Source organism: Pinus tabuliformis, chromosome J (genome assembly GCF_031772625.1).
Source record: "Pinus tabuliformis cultivar Carrire ecotype Pingquan chromosome J, CPIR1, whole genome shotgun sequence".
Taxonomy (NCBI): domain Eukaryota; kingdom Viridiplantae; phylum Streptophyta; class Pinopsida; order Pinales; family Pinaceae; genus Pinus; species Pinus tabuliformis.
The window spans coordinates 1,496,400,255-1,496,423,880 of record NC_142295.1 but is presented as its reverse complement, the minus strand read 5'-3'; the positions used below and the strand labels follow the sequence as shown (position 1 = coordinate 1,496,423,880).

General features: G+C 39.0%; 1 pseudogene; it reads left to right on the top strand.

The window, feature by feature from the left end:
* Positions 1-23,402, top strand: part of LOC149233093 (protein DAMAGED DNA-BINDING 2-like) — a 47,216-nt pseudogene extending 23,814 nt beyond the window's left edge.
* The last annotated feature ends 224 nt before the right edge of the window (positions 23,403-23,626 follow it).

The window sequence follows — 23,626 nt, the reverse complement described above, 5'->3', positions numbered from 1 at the left end:
ATAGGCTGACATTACCAATACTGCTAAACAAACCAGGGTAATGGCTTATGATTGCAAACAATTATAAGACAAGGGGTCTCATCACGAGCCGGCTTGTTCAGCCCAATTTTAACCAGTGAATGGCATTGTCAACTATCTGGCTACCATACTAGGACAATGGCTTTTAAGATTTAATAAAAAAATAAAAAATAATAAAAAGTAATACATATATAAATGGATTTATCTCTAGGTCAATAATTCTTGAAAAGATGGGATTCTGAATCATTGATGATTAAAAGGTAACCCTGTCGAAACTATAGACGTTTGCTGGCAGCAGTGGCTCTACCTGTGACAAACGAGTATATTTTGAAAGCTAAGCTGTAAAGTGACCCCTGCTTTATCTCTACAACTAATTAAGGACTGATATAGAGTTTTGAAATATTTTAATTTATGAGGAATTTTAAGAAAATTACAGTTAGATGATTCTTGCTTTTAGTCAGACTAATGAACCTAGTCAAGCATTTCATGCAAAATTATCTCTTCTTTAATTATTTTTACTTCAATTTTAGGAAAATCTCATTCATAACAGAGATAACTGGTTCTTCTCCTGCGTGTCACCATTGTTGTGGTAAAAACACAACCCCCCCATTATTGATGTGTTCACTTCAAATAATGGGGACCCTTTCTATAAAATCTTGGCTAAACACCTTTTTGGATTTTTATTTTAGTTGATTGCCCTACGCTTTTGTTAATTTTTAGTTTTCTTTGGATTCTTATTTTGATTGTTTTGTTAAAATCGATTTTTTATAAGCTTCCATTGACGCTTGTTTCACCTCATTTGGTCAACTGGTTTGAAAATGGCGCTCCTTTGAAAGTCTGATCATTTATGTAGCCTGGGTTAAAATTGCATAAAATGTACAATATTGCATTTTGTAAATAAATTAGTTCAATAACGCATTCATTCTAAATATTAATCTATAGTGAATTCTTTTTACTAACATTTTTCCGTTTTTAGTTATGCAGCCAAATAATTAAGCATCGGGACTTAAGAAATTCACTTCAATTTCCAAATTAAATCTTAATCTCGAAAACCAAACATTCAAGTGGCTGTAGTTTTATTTTTTAACTGTAGTTTAAAAACTTAAATTCATAAAAATAAAACCAAAATAAAAATTGATTTTTAATATTAAATATTAAATTAATTAAATTAATTATTATAATTAATTAAATTAAATTAATATTTAATATATAAAAATTATATCGCATCGGAGCTTTTTCATTATACATATTTTTAAAGCCCCCGAAATACCCATTAGTCATTCCCCGATGCGATATCGGGTCGGGAGTTCATTTCGCAACAAATTATAAAGAAACCCGATGCGCCCATTAGCCATTCCCCCGATGCGATATATCGCATCGGGATTTCGCATGGTATTAAAAGCCCAACACCGAACTCTAGTTTTGCCGATGCGATAGCAAACGATGGTTTACCCTAAGTCTAATGGAAAGGTTTGATATTTGTTTTTTAACATACGTTTTCATATTTGTTTTAAAATCACTCACGTATGAGTGAAGTGAGGAAAGGTAAAATGGTGTAGGTTAGTATATTTAACGTATAGTGATAAGGTTTGGTTTTAATATTTTTATATGGTAATATGGTTAGTTTATGTTTTTTAATATTAATTTGTATATTAATATGTATATGTAAATATATTATATTAATTAATTAATAATATGTAATATATTATATTAATTAAATTAATTAATTTAAATATCATTTAAATTAATATTAATTAGTTTTTAGTTAGATTTAATTTGTTTATAAATAATTAATTAGATATTAGTTAGTTAGATTAATAATTAGCAATTAAATTAGAATTAATTAGAGACTAATTTAGGATTAGTTTTTAATTACAATTTTTTAGCCCAGCAACAGAATTTCCAGATTCATGCCAGATTTGACTCATCAACTTTGGAAGCTCATAAGATGAGTTATACTTGGCTAAATGAGGCCCAGGACGGTTCATTGGAAAGAGAAAATCAAGGAGAATATTTCTGGGGAGATTTCACCAACATATTTACTCATTTATTGGGTCAAAAATCAGGCAGAAGATCAGGCTCCGAATTTTGAAAAACAAAATCAATTTTCTGAGTTATTTTCTTCAATTTCATTTATCCAAAGCCTCTTCTAATTGCAGATCCATTGGCCAAAGATATCCTTTGCCAATCAAATCATTCCAAGCATCAATACAGAGCTTATATTTTATTTTTTTATTATTTATTTAAATAGAATTTGATTGGGTTTGATTTAATTGCCAGAAATAATATTTTGATTGCATTTTAATTTATTTTGATTTCTTTTGCAGGAAAACAGTGGAAAAGAGATGGAGAAAAGGATTTCAAGCAATAAGAATGCTCCAGCAATTGAAGATCAGAATTAGGAGCAAGTAAAATTGGATTTAGCAGATTTCTCTTCAACAAACTCTCATCTCCAAAATTCTTTCACAAATATTATAAATAACAGATTGCAGAATGTAAAAAGGGCTGCTCTCCTCTGCAATTTTAGACTCCATGAAAGCACTATTGTAATTGGAATTTAGAGTTGTAGGAGAGAGGAGAGAAAATCTCAGATCTGGGGATTATTGAGGATTTTTCCTTTGTATCTTGGATTATGTATGAGGGGCAGAGTTTGCACTATTGTGGCTCTAGTTTTAAAGGCAGAAGTTCAAGCAATGTAAAGGACTGTTGGAGACCAAGATCAGAGAAATGGATGCAATAAATTGGTATTTTTAATACTACTATTTCAAATATCAGTTTCATTTTTATGGTAACAAGAATGTGTCATTTTATTCATGTTTGTGCACTATTGTCAATATGGGCAGTTTGTCTCAATGTTGTTATCATGTATCTCTGTTCTTATGGATTAATTTCTGATTTCTGAGTAACTATTTACTCAGAAATCTGCCTTGTTAAAGCTGATTTATTGAATGATAATATGTTGTGAACTATTTCCACATATTATTGTTTAGTTATTGGATTTGCTGATTTGATAATCAATATCATTTATGTGAACTACTTCCTGAGTGTTGTTGGTTTATTATTTCAGTTAAGAGGTCTCAATAGGATGTGTTTTGATATCCATAATATCAGTTAATTGAACTGCTTCATTTACTTGGTATTCATTATAAACAAGACATGTCTAAATCCCAATACTTTAATTATCTTGCTCTTAGTTGGGTTAGATCTATATCTGCCTAATTAAGATAGGATTTAGATTAGTTTCTTTTGCTTGCATCATATAATAAGCTTGCATTTAGAGTAAAATCTATATTCTTTTAAGTCCTCTCCTCAAAGAGGCAAAACTTTAGTTGTGGCTTGGCTGAACCCAAATCAGCTTAAGGGTCATTCTCTTGCCTGATCAGCAAGAATAAGTGATCTGATGTCCCTGTCTATTGGTAGTTAAAGATACATTATAAACCAATAGAAATAGGGAGAAGGTAATTGGACCTAGATGAACAGTCGGAGCCACCACACCAAACGGAAAAGGAGTTGCTTTTAAGGTCCGGACCGGGTGGTTATCCCCCAATGTTGTTGCAGCGATTTTCGAGGCATCAACAGAAAGATAATCAGCTCTAACGGTATGACAAAGCTTCTAAAAAAAGGAACAAAGAGGTATAATTGCACAATTATGTTAACTAGATTTTTCCACATTAGAATCATCTATTTCTCCAGATCTCCAAAAAAGTCTTGGACAATCATTCCAAGGTATTTGAGACTCCCAAAGGTCTCCCACCTATTTGTGATCATGATCATGCTATTCATCTTATTCCAGGAAGTGTTCCTCCAAACATCAGGCCGTACAGATATCCCTATGCCCAAAAGAGTGAAATTGAACGTATGGTTGCAGAAATGCTAGAGGCTGGTATAATTCAACCGAGTCAAAGTTCTTTCTCTGCTCCAGTAGTATTGGTGCACAAGAAGGATGGATCATGGCGCATGTGTCTAGATTATAGGGAGCTCAACAAGCTCACTATTAAAGATAAGTTTCCCATTCTTGTCATTGATGAATTACTGGATGAATTGAATGGATCAATTTACTTCACCAAGTTGGATCTTCGTTCAGGATATCATCAAATCAGAATGAAGACTAAAGACATTCCAAAAACAGCATTTAGAACTCATGAGGGTCATTATGTATTTTTGGTCATGCCTTTTGGCCTTACCAATGCACCTTCAACATTTCAAGGTTTGATGAATTCCATTTTCAAACCATTCCTTAGAAAATTTGTGTTAGTATTTTTTGATGGTATACTAATCTACAACAAGTCTTGGAAGGATCATATTGAACATGTTGACAGGGTGCTACAACTATTGGAGGAGAAACAATTATATGCAAAAAGATCCAAATGTTTCTTTGGAGTACAAGAGGTGGAATATCTGGGTCATATTATATCTCATGAAGGAGTTAAGGTAGACCCTAGCAAAATTAAAGCCATTAAGGAATGGAAAATCCCCACATCCATAAAGCATTTGCGAGGATTTCTCCAGTTGACAGGGTATTATCGCAAGTTTGTTAAGAATTATGAGAGAATAGCAGCACCTCTAACAACATTATTGAAGAAAGATGCATTTTCATGGACTCCAGAAGCAACAGAGGCCTTCGAGCATCTTAAATAGGCAATGTGCCAAGCACCGGTCTTAACTACACCAGACTTCACAAAAACCTTTATTGTGGAATGTGATGCTTCAGGAAATGGAATTGGTGTTGTTTTAATGCAAGATGAAAGACCCATTGCTTTTGAAAGTCATCCAATCAAGGAAAAGTTTTTACACAAAGCTATTTATGAGAAGGAAATGTTGGCAATACTCCATGCACTTAAGAAATGGTGACCCTACCTAATGGGAAGACGCTTCAAGGTAAAAATGGATCATGATAGCCTTAAATAATTTTTAGAACAAAGATTATCTTCTGAAGAGCAACAAAAGTGGGTCACAAAGATGTTGGGTTATGACTTTGAAATCATCTACAAAAAAGGGAAGCAAAATGTGGTGGCAGATGCACTCTCAAGAAAGGATGAGGATGTGGAAGCATTGTTGTGCGCCATTTCTATTATCCAACCAGATTGGATAAACGAAGCAAGGGAGGAATGGAAGAATGACGAAGAAGTGTGGGCACTTATTCGAAAGTTACAACAAGACTCCAGTACGTCTGATACATTTAGCTGGAAAAATGATTCGTTATGGTACAAAGATCGCTTATACCTCTGTAAGAATTCCTAGCTAAAACAAAATATTCTTATGGAATTGCACACTTCTCCTTTAGGAGGGCACTCAGGATTTTTAAAAACTTACCACAGGGTTAAGAAGGAATGTTTTTGGGAGGGCCTTAAATCAGATATTCAAAAGTTTGTGGCGGAATGTTTGGTTTGCCAACAAAATAAAGTTGAAACAATTAAGACACCGGGTCTATTACAACCTTTATCCATTCCAAGCCAACGTTGGGAGGAGGTTTCAATGCATTTTATCACAGGTTTACCCAAGTCTGAGGGAAAGAGTGTCATCATGGTGGTAGTTGACAGACTTACCAAGTATGCACAATTTTGTGCATTATCACATCCATTTAAAGCTAGTATAGTTTCTACTGCATTTATGGAAACAATTCAAAAGCTACATGGAAACCCAAAGATTATTGTAAGTGACAGAGATCCCATTTTCACTAGAAATTTTTGGACAGAATTATTTTCTTGTCTTGGTACTAAGTTAGCTCATAGCTCATCTTATCATCCTCAATCTGATGGGAAAACTGAGATAGTAAACAAATGTTTGGAAGGATATCTTCGTTGCTTTGTATCTGATAAACAGACACAATGGGTCAAATGGTTGCCTCTGGTTGAATGGTGGTATAACACTTCCTTCCATACAGCAACAAAAATGACCCCATTTATGGCACTTTATGGATATTAGCCACCATCCATCACATCATATTTAAGAGAACATTCTAAGGTTCAAGCAGTGGAACATCACATCGAACATCAATAACAAGTCCTCCAACTCTTAAAGGATAACCTCGTGTTGTCACAGAATGAATGAAACAACAAGCAGATCAACATCGCAGCGAAATAAGTTTTGATGTAGGTGATTGGGTATTCCTACGGCTACAACCATATAAGCAAATGTCCCTCAAGAAAGCTAAGAAGGATAATAAATTATCACCAAAGTATTATGGTTCATACAAGGTGTTGCAAAAGATTGGTACTATGGCATACAAATTGGAGCTTCCTGCAGCTTCTCGATTGCACCCAGTTTTCCATGTTTCATGCTTAAAGAAGGTTATAGGCGACAAGATCCCAGTTCAAACAATATTGCCAGAACTTGATGAGGAAGGAAAAATTATATTGAAACCAGAAGCAGTCACAGAAACAAGAACTCAACAGTTACAAAATCGATCAATTTCGGAGTATCTTATCAAGTGGAAGAACTTATCCGCTGAAGATTCCACCTGGGAGGATGAGAATTTTATACAGGAGCATCCAGAACTACTCAAGCGTTGAGGACAACACTTCTTTGAAGGAGAGGGGCATGTTAGGCCCCTATAATACTAGTGATTACCCCATTACTATTGTAGTTGTATCCCTTATTAATATTGTTGTGCCCCTATTATTCCCATATTTTTATTACTGTGCCCCATAGAATCCCTTTATTGTTATTTTTGTGGCTTTATATTATTATTGTTAGGTCGGCTAGGTTATATTGTGACTCCTTAGACTCCTATATATAGAAAGGAGGTTTTGTCATTTGAATCATCCAAGAATTGTTCATTTATGTAATGTAAAGGAGGTTGACCCCTCGAAGAGGCTGAATTCTAAGGCGTTGATCTATATTTTCTATCTTTTCTTGAGCTAGTTTCATAACATCGAGACTAGTGGTTTTCATGGTTGTATGTGTGATTGGATAATTCCTTCTTTTAATATAACATAGCCAAGACGTTTCATGCATATATTGTTATTGTAGTTCAGTTATCCTAGTTACTCTAATCATGTATATAGTTGTAATTTACACATGTATGTATGGACTATTTCCTATGTGTTTGTATGAATCTTATCGAAGCATGTTGTTGGTATAATCCATCACTTTTGACCATCGACTATCTTTCTTTCCATCTCGTGATTTACTTCATCTCTTGTGTTCCCTATTAAGCTCCATGTTATCACATGCTTCTAAGGGACGCACTCTTCCCCCTTTCCATGTGTTAGAGCCTTTCATGTACCTTCCTTGACTTGTTGCAAGGTCACACCCTTGCTTCCAACAAGGACATCTTACTTACCTTTGCTACAACTGCAGCCAAGGCAATACTATACTACCTACTACTGGGAACCCTAATCCAAATGGTATGAGGTCTAGTTGTGACTTCTTACTGAGGAGATCCCCTAACATGTTGGCGGGTCCAACACCGTCAAAATTTTTGTCACTAGGAGGGCCAGATGACAAGTTGAGTCCTCACATCATGTTTTGAATCTTCAGACATCTATCATGGATATTGTTATAGCTAACCCTCCCCAATGTTTGTCCAACACACATCCCTTTGAAGTCACGAGGGAGTTTTTTATGACTTTTCTGAACTCACGTATGATGGTGAAGGCAAAGTGGCCTGATGTGAGCACTTACATGACTTCCTTGAATTCATGGAGAATGTGGAAGATTTTGATGAAGTAGAGGTCAATATGTTTCTTGCACACACTTCGTGAATTCCCGTCACTATGGTGTCGTGAACTGCCTCCCAATTGACTGCACTCATTCAATCAGTTGAGCAATCTAATCGAATATATTTTCCATCATTTTTCCTAAAGCACTTGACAAAGAAATGTTAAAAAAATGGAAGGCCCTGCATGAATCACCTATGGATTTTTGGAAGCGCTTTTGTCTACTGTTGTTTGAAGCTCTAAAAAATCATATGAAATTCCAATATCTTATGAACATATTTGATATTTCTATCATATATCACTCTGTTCCAAAGTGAAGAAAAATCTCAAACCCTGCTCAGCATACTTCGGCAATGGAGTTGTGCAATCCCAAGTGGACATAGTTGCTATCACAAGTGATTATTCGCCTTCCCCTCATCAAAAAGCACCACCCCCGCAGAGAGATGTGGGAGAGCGTGCACATGATACTATTCAACTAGTACATGTTCCCACACTCACTACTCTAAATTCCTATGCAGATTGTGTTGGGAAGCCCATGGGTTGTCATATGTACTTTTTACCTCAACCTCTATCCCTACATTTTGTTGATCCTCTAGATTGTACTATCTTGTGTTCTTTCATTCTGAACTCTACACTTGTTGTGAATGAGGATTAATCAACGGAGTTGTTGCACAACCAACTTGTGTTGTCATTTACAATGAGTATGACTGGGAATCTGAGCATGAACCCGCAGCGAAGGATGACCTCCTTTCGTCCATGCCTCCTCCGATTTTCCCTGACATCTTTGGTGATTCTGATATCTATGATTTTCCTTGTGTAAATTCATCCATGGATGCATCTACTTCTGATCATTCGCAAAACATACCCGATGTCATTCCATCATTTGACAGCAGAGACGACAAATCTTTCACTGAAAATCCACTTGATTTTTCATCTACTTTTTCTAGAAACGCAAAGGGTGAACATTCTTGCTTCTCATCTACTCCTCTATATGATTCGTCAGATCATGAGGATGTCGATGAACTCATTGACTTTTCTGATCATAGTTGTTGTGATCTATTTACTCCAATATTCGATCACGATGTTGAATCCATCATTATTGATCTTTCAAAGTCGCCTGTTTATGATAATTAATCTATCTATGAAATTGAAACCCCCCAGGTTGTCAAGGCACCTCAGCTCAAGTTGATGGTTATGTCAGACCCTCATTGTCCTGAGGTTATTTTCACTATCAATCAAGAAATTTTTGAACTACCCAAGGCTCGACATCACTCATATGTATGCATTGAAGATCAATCCAACACACATATTTCTCTCCCTCCACCTAAATCACATGATCCCATCGCTCATGCATTGGAGGAATATTACACAACAAGCACACTTGCAAGACGTAAGTTGTCTCTCTTTCTCTTGTTTGCTTGTCTATCACAGTCAAGAGAGTGCATATTCTTATCATCTACACGCAATGTGTCACAACACCATGGTAAGTCCATGGAGTGCTTGTCTTGTGCTTTCACTCATTTCTTTTCTATGGACGCATTTAAACTCAGAGTGTGTTGGTCTTCATTGTTATATATTTCATGTTTGTTGGTTCGCTTGACTATCCTCTTCACAAACCATGCCTTCACCAACATGGGACAACCAATGCACCAGTGGTTGCATTGGAAATATCACTTCACGTGAACAGACCCATGCACCGTTAGCTCAAGAGTAGGAGTAGTGTTTGCTTTTGTTTGGTTTGCTTCCATGTGTGTTTTCCTTCTTACTTTGTTCGTTTTCTTGCTTTCCTGCTGTTAGAGTCGGTCTAGTTATCCCTCCATCAGAGATCAAAGCTTTTTTGCATTTCATGATTAGGTGTCCCACCAGTTTTGATCATTTGCATTTCGTTAGGCATGCCATAACTCTGATGGAGTGGGTTGTGTCACTTATTCCCCTCGTGCTTGGCACTCCTGGTTCAGGCCTGTTTATTTAAATAAAGTCTTCAAAGGTCATTAACCATCATGTTTTAAAATTTCGAGGTCTTAGGTCTAGGGTTGAGTCAATTTTTTCTTGAAAAGTCTTAGAAGACCAGCAGGCCAGAGGGATGTCTTTGTTAGATCATCACTTCAATAATTTTCGTCATTGTACAGCTGAATAAGCACTTCTCTTCAAAACTCTGTTTTGAAGATAAGTCACCATCTCATTTTTGTAAAAAATTGTCAAAATTTTCAAGTTCTCCAAATGGTCAAGCGCAGCCTTGGTCTTCTTTGCCAGAGCATATCAGAGCTATCCCTGCAAAAAATTATCAGAAGAAATCACTATTTCAACCAATTGTTTTTAAAGGGAAACCAAAAAGTCAGAGCCTATTAATTTGAAAAAAGTGTCAACAACCAAACATTGCAAAATGGGTTTTGGTCAAGTAAAATTAAAGGGGAGTCTATATAAAGGCATTTCTCCTCATTTCTCCTCATAACCAACTCATTCACATCTCAAGAGCAAAGTGCATCCATTCTAGGGCAATTTTACAAGCTGGTGAGCAAATTGGGCTAGTTCCAGGGGCGCGCTACGCATCAGCATTGGCGCGCTACGCATCAACACACCTTTTTCAGTGTAAATTTACTCACGCGCTATGTACCAGGGGCGCGCTACGCGTTGGGATTTTCGCTTAGAAATTCGCAAGCAAGTGTGCAACTCCTCCTCTAACTCAGTTAAAACATAGCATTTCAAAAAAGGAAAAAGTCAAACAGTAGTCAATTGTGTGCACAGTCAGCATATACATTTCAACCATCTCGTCTTCAAAACTATGTCAGAAACCGAATCAGCTTATGAGCAGCGTTATGACAGTGATTCTACACCAAAAATAGAGGTGCCAAGGAGGTATCACAAGGGTGGCAAAGGTGGTCGGCATGTCAGGGAGGAGCCTACTTCTTTGGCTCATTTGCAAGCTTGTCCACTTGCAATGAACTGTTTTCATTACCAATCATGTTTTGAATATTGTGAGCGGATCTCACAAATCCAACATCACCGAGAACTAGTTCGCTTATTTGTCCTACATTTGCATAATGGTCATGTAAACCTTGCTGGAGTGGATTTCACCTTGTCACCCGAGATTATTGCTCAGGCCACTGGGATACCAAATGTAGGGGAGAAATGGAATAAGCGCCAGCAGTTAGACAGATTTCACTATGAGCCATATATCAAGCCCGGGTGTATGAGACATTTAACCGTTGTTTTTCCTTTCAGATTCCTAAGGGATGAGTATGCGCCATTGATGAAACTCATCATTCGATATTTCAGTTGCGAGGGCAGATTCTCACGTCTCTACGCGTACCATGTCCGTTTGTTGATGCATTTCACAAGGGTACGTATGATGAATATTCCATTTTTCATATGTCGCAACATAGAGAGAATGGTGCCTTTAGTACGAAGGAAGAGCCCAACACATCAGCATAAAAGCATCTATCATTATGCATTGATTAAGATCATAGTGATGCATCAGTTGGCACAGCAGGGCATTACTTGGGAGGATTTTATTTCTCGTGATCTTTTCACGGTGCCACAGCCACCTCCCGAGATTGTCCATGATGAGGGAGGGCCTTCACATCAGTTTGGCATTCCTGAGATAGAGCATGTCAGCGCTCCAGCATGTGTGACATATCAGCAAGGACACAGGGCCTTATTTGCATCTGCACGACGAGTACTATCTCCACCCAGGGTGGAAGGGGTCTCGTTGACTTCATCAGCACAGCGAGTGTTATCTCCACCTCGTGTGGAAGGGGCCTCGCTTTCGACGGCAGCACCGCAGGTACAGGATAAGGGCAAGAAGCCCAAGCATGAGGAGAGGCCTTCCGGTGAGCCATCAGGTTTGTTACTAGTCATGATGAGACAACTTCATATATCAGGTATCTAGAGTAGCGCAATAAATAGTTAGAGGACGAGCACACACTTATAGAGCTGCAACGAATTCGTGAAGACCGTAGGTTGGCCCGTAAAAGACCGGGTGATTTGACACCTGTTGCGCGGCAATTTGTGCTTGAGAAGGTCAACCGACACTTGGAGGTGTTGTTGGCGAAGGCCAATAGAGACAACAACTTGCTTCGGCACATGAAGAATCATTACTGGGCCCGCATGCATGTTTGCAAAGCAAAAATTAAGATCCTTAAGAGGCGATTGAGTAAGGCACTAAAACGGCGGAAAAGGCCCTATCCACTCCAAATTTTGGTTGAAGCCTCTTTGATTGAGCATAGTACTTGATTGGGGACCCCCAGCCCAAATTTCAAAAAATTTGGGAAAAAATTTGGCAATTTTGAAATTTGTATGTAAAAACAGGTTTTTGGGCTCAACGCGTAGCGCGCCGCACGCTACCCTGAAGATGGGGAGGTCCAATTCAAGAAAGGTTTGCATTTTTGGATTTTTCATGATGAAATACATCTGCTCAGCCACTGCCAAGGCATTTCATCAAGGTTTTGGTCCCCAAAAGGTCAAAAAACATGCAAAAAATGACCTCACTGCGCCTTTTTGGACACACAGGTAGTAGTCTTGGGAGAATGCATTTTTGGAGGGGCAAATGGGTACCAAATTGAAAAATTCCACTTGTGTTGGAAAGAAGACTTCTAGAACTTTCCAACAAGCCCACCTGAGCCAATTTGGATGCTAGAAAGTGCCCCAAAAGTGAGCTGAAAGGCGCACTACGCGTAGGGTTTTGGCGCGCTACGCATCAGGGTATTTTCTAAGTTTTTCATCTTCAGCACAGGAAAACACATCTATTTGACCAGTTTTGACTTTTGATGGGATTTTTCACCCTATTTGATGTAATTAATGTATTTTCATGTTGGCATGACACTTATTTACCTATTCTAGAAGATTCATTCATAAAATAGCAAAAAATTAATGAATGAATTGGTTTCCTAGCTTATAGAGGCAAGTTGTTTTGATTGCCTAGATTGTAGTGCTTTGTTTAGAATTGGTTGAAATAGCTCCTAGGATGATGAGCTCGACCCCTAAAGGCAAGGAAATGTGTTAGCTTGCCTATATTATGTATCTTCTTAGTCATTTTCATGGTTGGACTCTTTGGGAAGAGGCTTTAAGACTTTATTGTACATTTTACTTCAGCATTTTGGCAAAGGGAAGACCAGGGATTTGTAGCACTTTTTGGAGTTCTTGTGGCTTTATGTCTTGATGGTGTGCTTCTTTCAGTACTTGTAAGTTTGTTATGGTATCATTTTCCCTCTCTCATCTTCTGTAATTGAACAAATGAAGTGTTAAGGTAGAATCCATAAATTTGTTGTGCTCTACCTTTAAATTTGTTTAATTTTCCATGTTTTCTTCAGTTTAAGGAGAACCCCTGCGTTTGCTTTCTCTCCTTAGCTCCTCACCTATCTGATCTATTCACCTCATCACTTTAAAAGCATCAAAACAATTTCCTACCTTGCTCCAATCAGAGCTCTGCAGAAACTGTGTCTCATCCCCGCACCCAAAATTGCCTTTCCCTTGAATTCAACAAAATTTCAAAAAATAAATTTCATAATCCTTGTACTTCATACCTAGTCTAAAATTAGTCATCAATTCAGTCATATTGAGCCTTTTTTATTACCTTTTGCCGAGATTGACCGGAGAGAGCCCTCTCCTGTCCTCTAGGGCTAGCTACGAGGCTGAGTGTGGTTTGATGTGGCCTCGAGTTTTGCCTTCCTCAGCCTGAGGCAAATTCGAACGCTAACATAGTGGCGACCATACTGGGGAGAACAAATGGTTTGCTTGTTGATGTCATTTGTTTTATAAGCTACAGACGGAGCCTGAATTCATGCCAGGTAGCCTTCGAAACACTTTTGCTTTGCATTAGCGGAAGTAGATAAACGTTGCTTCAGTCAATCTCCGGTCTAGCTTGTAAACGTGACATTTAACTTGTTAATTGCCTCAGTACATGTATCAAGTTCAAATCTGATTGTTGATGGTGGACAACGATCAGACACTGGCAAGGCTGAAATCATTCACCTGGAGACTTCATTCACTGAAAAATCCAGAGATCAATGCTTCATGGTGACTTCACTGCAGGAAGATCAGTGGCTTTGAGCTTTTCAGAATGGATCGGGTTGCAAGAAGATACGCTCCCATGAGCCGAGATCACATCCCTGGTTTTCCAAATAAAATTACGAAGGTAGATTGGTCAAGGAATTTTCCTACATTTAATGATGATGGTAAGAAGGATGCTGCTTTACATCTTGTTAGATTTCACATGCATATTCGCAAGTTGAAGGTTGATTTTCCTGAAGATTGCTTGATGAAGATATTCTTGGCCACTCTGGAAGGTAAAGCCCAATCTTGGTATGAAAGTTTGCCGCCTGCTTGTATTTATTGTTTAAAGGATTTTCATGCCTTGTTCATTGAAAGATATCAAGCATCTTATCCATCATTAAATTTGGTTCATGACTGTTGCAAACATGCTTCTACTTTTATTGAAAGCCTTGAGAAATATTATGAAGATGATAATTTTATGGATGATGAAATCATGGAGGCCCTGTATGAGAATCCATTTCAGCAACATGAAGAGAACCTAGTGGATACCCATCAAGATGATCAGGAAATTTTGCAGCAAAATCAAGATCAGCAGGCTGAAGATGGTCATATGGCTGAAAATGATGAAAGGGAGAATGACATTTCAGATCTGCCCACAGAAGACAGCAGCATGCAAGTAAGTCCAGTGCTGATTGTAGATTGTGATAATGTCCAGTCAGCTACTTCAGAACTACATTCAGATTGTGATGACCAAGCATATCTTGTGCTGAATCCTGAAAAGGAGAGCTTTGTTGTTGAGATCATAGACAGAGTTTTGGATTCAGATGTTCATGAACAAGAGAATGAGATCTTTGTGCAAGTAAGTGATGAATCTCCTTTCAATAACTCAGTAATAAATGATAGTTTGAATGCCCTGTCATATGAAGATAATTACTGTTTAAGCAGAAGAAAACAAAAGGCATTGTCTCCTTTGTCTGAAGAGGAGATAGATCAGCTCTTGAAAGGTCTTGTTACAGCCCAAGCTACAGCAGATTTGCAGTGCACACATAGTCAGGAAAGTGTTGGGGAAACCTCTTCCTCTGTTGAAAAAGATGACTGTCTTGTAGATCAACAAACAGATAATGTTTTCCTTCACAAAGATGATAAGGATGTCATGTTCGATAATCTTGAAGACTGTTTGTTGTTTAAGAATGAACTAGATCATGAAGTTGAGGAATATATGCCCGAAATTCTCATGGTCAAGGAACCTACAGCTAATACTCAGATGGCAGATTTGTGCATTTCTATCCCTCAGAAATCAGTTGTCCTTTCAGATCAGAGTGGAGTGAATACTCGTATTTTTGCATTTGGATCTCCAGATAAGCCAGTGTTTCAGGATTTTCAAGACCCCTTCAGCATTCTTCTGCAAGCATTAGAAAGGATAAATATTGTCTGGTTTATTGTTATAAGCATTGGTTTCAGTGATTGTGTTGAGTTGCCTACAAGTTTAGTATTCTGCCCGCTCGACGAGAGTAAAAGCAGAAATATGGTACGCAGCCATCTGCTGGATTGGTTGCATTGGAAGGCCCATTATACATGATTGTATATATTATATCAGTATGCAGGTGGTTGCCATCATGATCTTAAAGCTTGATGGATGGCTGCCCTTTTTTCAGAAAGTTTTTGTTTTAATTCAGTCTTTTCAGTTTGCATCAAGTCAGTTTGAGTCGATTTTCCAGTTAATAAGTTGAGTCATCAGTCTTTTGTCATTTTTTCACAATAATGGACTCCATTGCCCAATGGATGGAGGCACTGTCTGCTCTCCCAAAGCTCTGCGGTTCTTGGCATCTCCAAGGAGCTACCATCCCCATTGGAGCCAATGTTAGAGTCGGTCTAGTTATCCCTCCATCAGAGATCAAAGCTCTTTTGCATTTCATGATTAGGTGTCCCACCAGTTTTGATCAGTTGCATTTCGTTAGGCATGCCATAACTCTGATGGAGTGGGTTGTGTCACTTATTCCCCTCGTGCTTGGCACTGCTGGTTCAGGCCTGTTTATTTAAATAAAGTCTTCAAAGGTCATTAACCATCATGTTTTAAAATTTCGAGGTCTTAGGTCTAGGGTTGAGTCAATTTTGTCTTGAAAAGTCTTAGAAGACCAGCAGGCCAGAGGGATGTCTTTGTTAGATCATCACTTCAATAATTTTCGTCATTGTACAGATGAATAAGCACTTCTCTTCAAAACTCTATTTTGAAGATAAGTCACCATCTCATTTTTGTAAAAAATTGTCAAAATTTTCAAGTTCTCCAAATGGTCAAGCGCAGCCTTGGTCTTCTTTGCCAGAGCATATCAGAGCTATCCCTGCAAAAAATTATCAGAAGAAATCACTATTTCAACCAATTGTTTTTAAAGGGAAACCAAAAAGTCAGAGCCTATTAATTTGAAAAAAGTGTCAACAACCAAACATTGCAAAATGGGTTTTGGTCAAGTAAAATTAAAGGGGAGTCTATATAAAGGCATTTCTCCTCATTTCTCCTCATAACAAACTCATTCACATCTCAAGAGCAAAGTGCATCCATTCTAGGGCGATTTTACAAGCTGGTGAGCAAATCGGGCTAGTTCTAGGTGCGCGCTACGCATCAGCATTGGCGCGCTACGCATCAACACACCTTTTTCAGTGTAAATTACTCACGCGCTACGCACCAGGGGCGCGCTACGCGTTGGGATTTTCGCTCAGAAATTCGCAAGCAAGTGTGCAACTCCTCCTCTAACTCAGTTAAAACACAGCATTTCGAAAAAGGAAAAAGTCAAACAGCATTCAATTGTGTGCACAGTCAGCATATACATTTCAGCCATCTTGTCTTCAAAACTATGTCAGAAACCGAATCAGCTTATGAGCAGAGTTATGACAGTGATTCTACACCAAAAATAGAGGTGCCAAGGAGGTATCACAAGGGTGGCAAAGGTGGTCGGCATGTCAGGGAGGAGCCCACTTCTTTGGCTCATTTGCAAGCTTGTCCACTTGCAATGAACTATTTTCATTACCAATCATGTTTTGAATATTGTGAGCAGATCTCAAAAATCCAACATCACCGAGAACTAGTTCGCTTATTTGTCCTACATTTCCAGAATGGTCATGTAAACCTTGCTGGAGTGGATTTCACCTTGTCACCCGAGATTATTGCTCAGGCCACTGGGATACCAAATGTAGGGGAGAAATGGAATAAGCGCCAGCAGTTAGACAGATTTCACTATGAGCCATATATCAAGCCCGGGTGTATGAGACATTTAACCAATGTTTTTCCTTTCAGATTCCTAAGGGATGAGTATGCACCATTGATGAAACTCATCATTCGATATTTCAGTTGCGAGGGCAGATTCTCACGTCTCTACGCGTACCATGTCCGTTTGTTGATGCATTTCACAAGGGTACGTATGATGAATATTCCATTTTTCATGTGTCGCAACATAGAGAGAATGGTGCCTTTAGTACGAAGGAAGAGCCCAGCACATCAGCATAAAAGCATCTATCATTATGCATTGATTAAGATCATAGTGATGCATTAGTTGGCACAGCAGGGCATTACTTGGGAGGATTTTATTTCTCGTGATCTTTTCACGGTGCCACAGCCACCTCCCGAGATTGTCCATGATGAGGGAGGGCCTTCACATCAGTTTGGCATTCCTGAGATAGAGCATGTCAGTGCTCCAGCATGTGTGACATATCAGCGAGGACACAGGGCCTTATTTGCATCTGCACAATGAGTACTATCTCCACCCGGGGTGGAAGGGGTCTCGTTGACTTCATCAGCACAGTGAGTGTTATCTCCACCTCGTGTGGAAGGGGCCTCGCTTTCGACAGCAGCACCGCAGGTACAGGATAAGGGCAAGAAGCCCAAGCATGAGGAGAGGCCTTCCGGTGAGCCATCAGGTTTTGTTACTAGTCATGATGAGACAGCTTCATATATCAGGTATCTAGAGCAGCGCAATAAACAGTTAGAGGACGAGCACACACTTATAGAGCTGCAACGAATCCGTGAAGACCGTAGGTTGGCCCGTAAAAGACCAAGTGATTTGACACTTGTTGCGCGGAAATTTGTGCTTGAGAAGGTCAACCGACACTTGGAGGGGTAGTTGGCGAAGGCCAATAGAGACAAAGACTTGCTTCGGCACATGAAGAATCATTACTGGGCCCGCATGCATGTTTGCAAAGCAAAAATTAAGATCCTTAAGAGGCGATTGAGTAAGGCACTAAAACAGCGGAAAAGGCCCGATCCACTCCAAATTTTGTCCGAAGCCTCTTTGACTAAGCAAAGTACTTGATTGGGGACCCCCAGCCCAAATTTCAAAAAAATTGGGAAAAATTTTGGCAATTTTGAAATTTGTATGTAAAAACAGGTTTTTAGGCTTAACGCGTAGCGCGCCGCGTGCTACCCTGAAGATGGGGAGGTCCAATTCAATAAAGGTTTACATTTTTGGATTTTTCATGATGAAATACATCTGCTCAGCCACTGCCAAGGCATTTCATCAAGGTTTTGGTCCCCAAAAGGTCAAAAAACATGCAAAAAATGACCTCACTGCGCCTTTTTGGACACACAGGTAGTAGTCTTGGGAGAATGCATTTTTGGAGGGGCAAATGGGTACCAAATTGAAAAATTCCACTTGTGTTGGAAAGAAGACTTCTAGAACTTTCCAACAAGCCCACCTGAGCCCAATTTGGATGCTAGAAAGTGCCCCAAAAGTGAGCTGAAAGGCGCACTACGCGTAGGGTTTTGGCGCGCTACGCATCAGGGTATTTTCTAAGTTTTTCATCTTCAGCACAGGAAAACACATCTATTTGACCAGTTTTGACTTTTGATGGGATTTTTCACCCTATTTGATGTAATTAATGTATTTTCATGTTGGCATGACACTTATTTACCTATTCTAGAAGATTCATTCATAAAATAGCAAAAAATTAATGAATGAATTGGTTTCCTAGCTTATAGAGGCAAGTTGTTTTGATTGCCTAGATTGTAGTGCTTTGTTTAGAATTGGTTGAAATAGCTCCTAGGATGATGAGCTCGACCCCTAAAGGCAAGGAAATGTGTTAGCTTGCCTATATTATGTATCTTCTTAGTCATTTTCATGGTTGGACTCTTTGGGAAGAGGCTTTAAGACTTTATTGTACATTTTACTTCAGCATTTTGGCAAAGGGAAGACCAGGGATTTGTAGCACTTTTTGGAGTTCTTGTGGCTTTATGTCTTGATGGTGTGCTTCTTTCAGTACTTGTAAGTTTGTTATGGTATCATTTTCCCTCTCTCATCTTCTGTAATTGAACAAATGAAGTGTTAAGGTAGAATCCATAAATTTGCTGTGCTCTACCTTTAAATTTGTTTAATTTTCCATGTTTTCTTCAGTTTAAGGAGAACCCCTGCGTTTGCTTTCTCTCCTTAGCTCCTCACCTGTCTGATCTATTCACCTCATCACTTTAAAAGCATTAAAACAATTTCCTACCTTGCTCCAATCAGAGCTCTGCAGAAACTGTGTCTCATCCCCGCACCCAAAATTGCCTTTCCCTTGAATTCAACAAAATTTCAAAAAATAAATTTCATAATCCTTGTACTTCATACCTAGCCTAAAATTAGTCATCAATTCAATCATCTCGAGCCTTTTTTATTACCTTTTTCCGAGATTGACCGGAGAGAGCCCTCTCCTGTCCTCGTATTGCTAGCTATGAGGCTGAGCGTGGTTTGATGTGGCCTCGAGTTTTGCCTTCCTCAGCCTGAGGCAAATTCGAACGCTAACATAGTTGTTAGCGTTCGAATTTGCCTCAGGCTGAGGAAGGCAAAACTCGAGGCCACATCAAACCACGCTCAGCCTCGTAGCTAGCCCTACGAGGACAGGAGAGAGCCCTCTCCTGTCCTCGTAGGGCTAGCTACGAGGCTGAGCGTGGTATGATGTTGCCTCGAGTTTTGCCTTCCTCAGCCTGAGGCAGATTTAAGCACTAACATAGTGGCGACCATACTGGGGAAGATGGTTTACTGTTGATGTGACATTCGATTGTAGATTGTCTTGCTCTAGTACATGAAATCAAGTTGCAGATCTGATGCTGATGGTGGACAGCAATCAGACACATATGCAGGCTGAAGCATTCACCTGGCGACTCCAACTCGATCCAGACATTCCAGTGCTTGCTGATCCATTCATGCAATGGTAGGGTATGTGGCAAACCCTGCACTTTGTGAAGCTGTAAAAGAGGTTAGAAATCAGTTAGCAGATTCTGAAATTAATGAAGAATTTTTCAGTGCCTTGCTTCATTGGTTGAAATCTCCAAAGTTCCCTTTTGAAACTAAAACTAGATTTTGTGAGTTAGTTGTTGAAAGAGTTGAGAAGGAGATTCAATGTTTAGATGAGCAGATCCAATCATATGATTTCCAAGACCCTAAAAAGTTCTTGGAAATCCTTCCTCCTTCGAAACAAGAAATAATAGAATTGCCTACAGATGTTTGCATTGACAGTGTGCAGCTGGAGGTATGTATTGCAGAGTTGGGGCAGCCGACAGAGTCTGGCTTTCGCGATCCAATTGCGATGTACATGGAAATGTTTTTCAGTTTGATTGATAGATCAGGCTGTATTCTACGTGACCAGGCTCATTACGTGCATGAAGGGCTGCCAGCAATTACATCTGTGTCCTGGTGGAAGCATTTTCAACCGGCATCATTCTCAGGTTTACTTGAATGGTTGATCTGGCATTTCAGTATTACCTGATCTATTGTTTTTACAACAGAGTAGGGTAGTTTTGTAAATAAATAAGCAGCTAAAGGGCAGCATTTCATTCTGAGTTTCATTTACAGTTGTAGTGTGGAGTTTGCTGAGCAAGTTTTTCAATCATTTTAGTCAAGTTTCAGTCCATAAAATAAGTCGGAAGTTTCGTGTTGTCTGTTGAAATGATGACTCCATAGCCCAATGGATAGAGGCACTGTCTGCTCTCCCAAAGTTCTGCGGTTCTTGGCACCTCCAAAAAGCGGCAGCTGCCATCCCCATTGGAGCCGATGTTAGACTCCGTCTTGTCAAGTCAAATGTGAGATTGATTCTTCTTCAAAACCCTGTTTTGAAGAAGAAATCATTAAATGTGTTTTTTTAGAATATGTATCAAATTCTCCAGCTCTTCAAATGGCAGCAGTTTCATCAGCTCCTATCCCTGCAAGCAGACAAAGAAAAATCCCTCATTCAAAATCAACAAATTTAAAAAAGGGAATTAGAAAACAGAGTTTGTAATAATGTGTTGGAGCATAATTGGCAAAGAATATTGCAAAGAGGATTTCATCAGATGGTGGCGGTGCACTCATCATTGATTATGGACAAAATGGAATAATTTCAGACAGCTTACAGGCCATAAGGAAGCACAAATTTGTTCATATTTTAGTTGACCCAGGAAATGCAGACCTTAGTGCTTATGTTGATTTTGCTTATGTAAAACAAATCATGGAAGAAATGGCAGGTTCATGTCTTCGATCAACATGGAGTGATTGCAGAGTTTAGAGGGCGAAAAACTGTGTTTGCGTACCCGTGGCAGTATTACAGGTGTGCGCTACGCATCAGCTGAGGCGTGCTACGCACCCAGGGGGCGTTATGCATCAGCACAATTTTTCCAGTGCAAAATTACTCGTGCACTACGCACCAGGTGCGCGCTACCCGTTGGGCAAGGCGCGCTACGCTTTGGGAATTCTGCCCAGAAATTCGCCAGCAAGTATTCAACTCCTCTCCTAACTCAATCACTATATTCATATATACATATAGAGTAATGGTCACAGTGATATGTATGGAGGTCTCAACGCTGTTCTGCGATGGGTGTATTGTTTCTATAGATCTATGCTAGCAGCTATATTCGTATATACATATACAGTAATGTCTATGGTCAGCGGTACTTATATGGTTGGCACAAGCACTCTCCCGACATCCCTATAGTCTCAGCATCACTATTATATCGACCTGTTTCAGCACTAGATAAGTCTCGGCTCTGTCATATAAACTGTATGTATGGCATGATCAATTGCAGAGCATCACAGATGTATGATAGCAGTATTGTATATATGGTTCAGTTCGATATGTGTCTCAGTTCAGTTCTATGAATAGCAGCATTGGCATTCTTTTTGTTGACATCACCATTACAATATATGTATGGCGCTATTGGCATCACAGTTCAAGAATATTATTGTGAAAATCAATAATGACCAAATAATTCATGTCAACCTCACTCAGGAGAATCCAAAGCCGCTTATTGCTGGGATTCAGTCCATTGGGTCGAGACCAACATAACCTTTGCCGGGTGTTCTGATATCTACTTAGAATATCCTTTCTTTGAACATCAGATCCATTGGTTCTTCATCTTCAGTTCATTTATAATGGTTATTTTACTCACGGGTTTAGTCTCAATGATCCTGATGCAGACTCTGAAGAATGACTATGCAAAGTATGCTCGCGAAGAAGATGATTTGGGTAGCAATAGTTGGCTCATGAATATGGCCCAAGAGGTGTGTAAACGGAAAGACCATGAGGCAAGGTTCAAAGGAGCTAGCTATGTTGATTGCCTTCAAAATCCATGTTTCTTATGTAAACAGCCTGGGCACACCACGATGACATGCCCACATCGCATAGCGACAAAATATGGGGTTGTCCCTGGCCCCCGCAAATATGTCCAGAGTGGCTTTGACTTTGTATTTGAACGGCAAATCAGAAATCATATCAATATGATCAAGCCAAACTTATGTTATTCCCAACCAGGTTGACTCTGCTATCATCAAGTTACACAGTAGACAGATAACTTTCTTAGAATTTCACCCTACTTAGAACAATATTATCATGTCAGGAGATAAGAAAGGTCAAATTGGTATTTGGGACTATGAGAAAGTGATAGAGAGAACAGTTTATGATACAGTACATTCCTTCGTTCTGAATAGTATGAAATTTCATCCCATGAAGGATGATTATATATACACATCAAGATCTGATGGAACACTTAGCTGCATTGATATTGAGACGGGAGTTCCAATCCTCCTGATGGACTGCAATCCTGATGGATGGAATGGACTGGCAACATGGAGAATGCTATATGGCATGGATATCAATTCAGAGAAAGATCTTTTACTGGTTGCGGATAACTTTGGGATTCTTTACCAGATAGACATTCGCTCAAATAAGAAAACAGAGGAACCCATTCTAATCCACAAAAAGGGTTCTAAAGTTGTGGGACTTCATTTCAATCCATTAAATTCAGATCTTCTGATCAGTTGTGGCAATGATCATTTTGCTCGTCTTTGGGATATTCACCAATTAAAAGCTGGGGCCTTCCTGGGAGAGTTGAAACACCCACGTGTTGTGAACTCTGCTTAGTTTTAGCCAAAACCTGGCAGTAAAATCATGACTACCTGGCAAGATAATCAGATACATGTATGGGATTCTATCTTTGGTGATTTGAGCTATCCAAGCCATGAGATCGTCCATAGTCATGATTTTAATCGCCACTTGACCTGCTTTCATGCCGAATGGGATCCAAAGGATCCATCCAAGTGCCTTACAGTTATTGGTCGTTACATAAGTGATAATTTCAATGGCATAGCTTTGCATCCAATTGATTTCATCGATACAAGCAATGAACAGCTTGTCGCTGAAGTAATGGATCCAAACATAGCAACCGATCTCCTACTAATGACTTCAGTCCTGATTCGATGGGATCTGCGCTCCAGTTTGTTAGCCATCAGAGGATTTTAAGGGGAACGATCTTCTGTTTTAGGAAAAAGAAATGACTCTATCTCTATTTTTGTAACTGCAGGTGAAACCAGTGCCCCTGTTTTGTGGTCGATTTGTTTTTCCCCTAGCAGAGTTTTATTTAATGTATTAAAAAAAAATCATTTAAAAAAGGTGAGAGAGGGGGGAGAGAATTCTGAGAGGTGCATGGAGGAAAACCGAGTGTCATTGTACAGCTTTTTGACAGA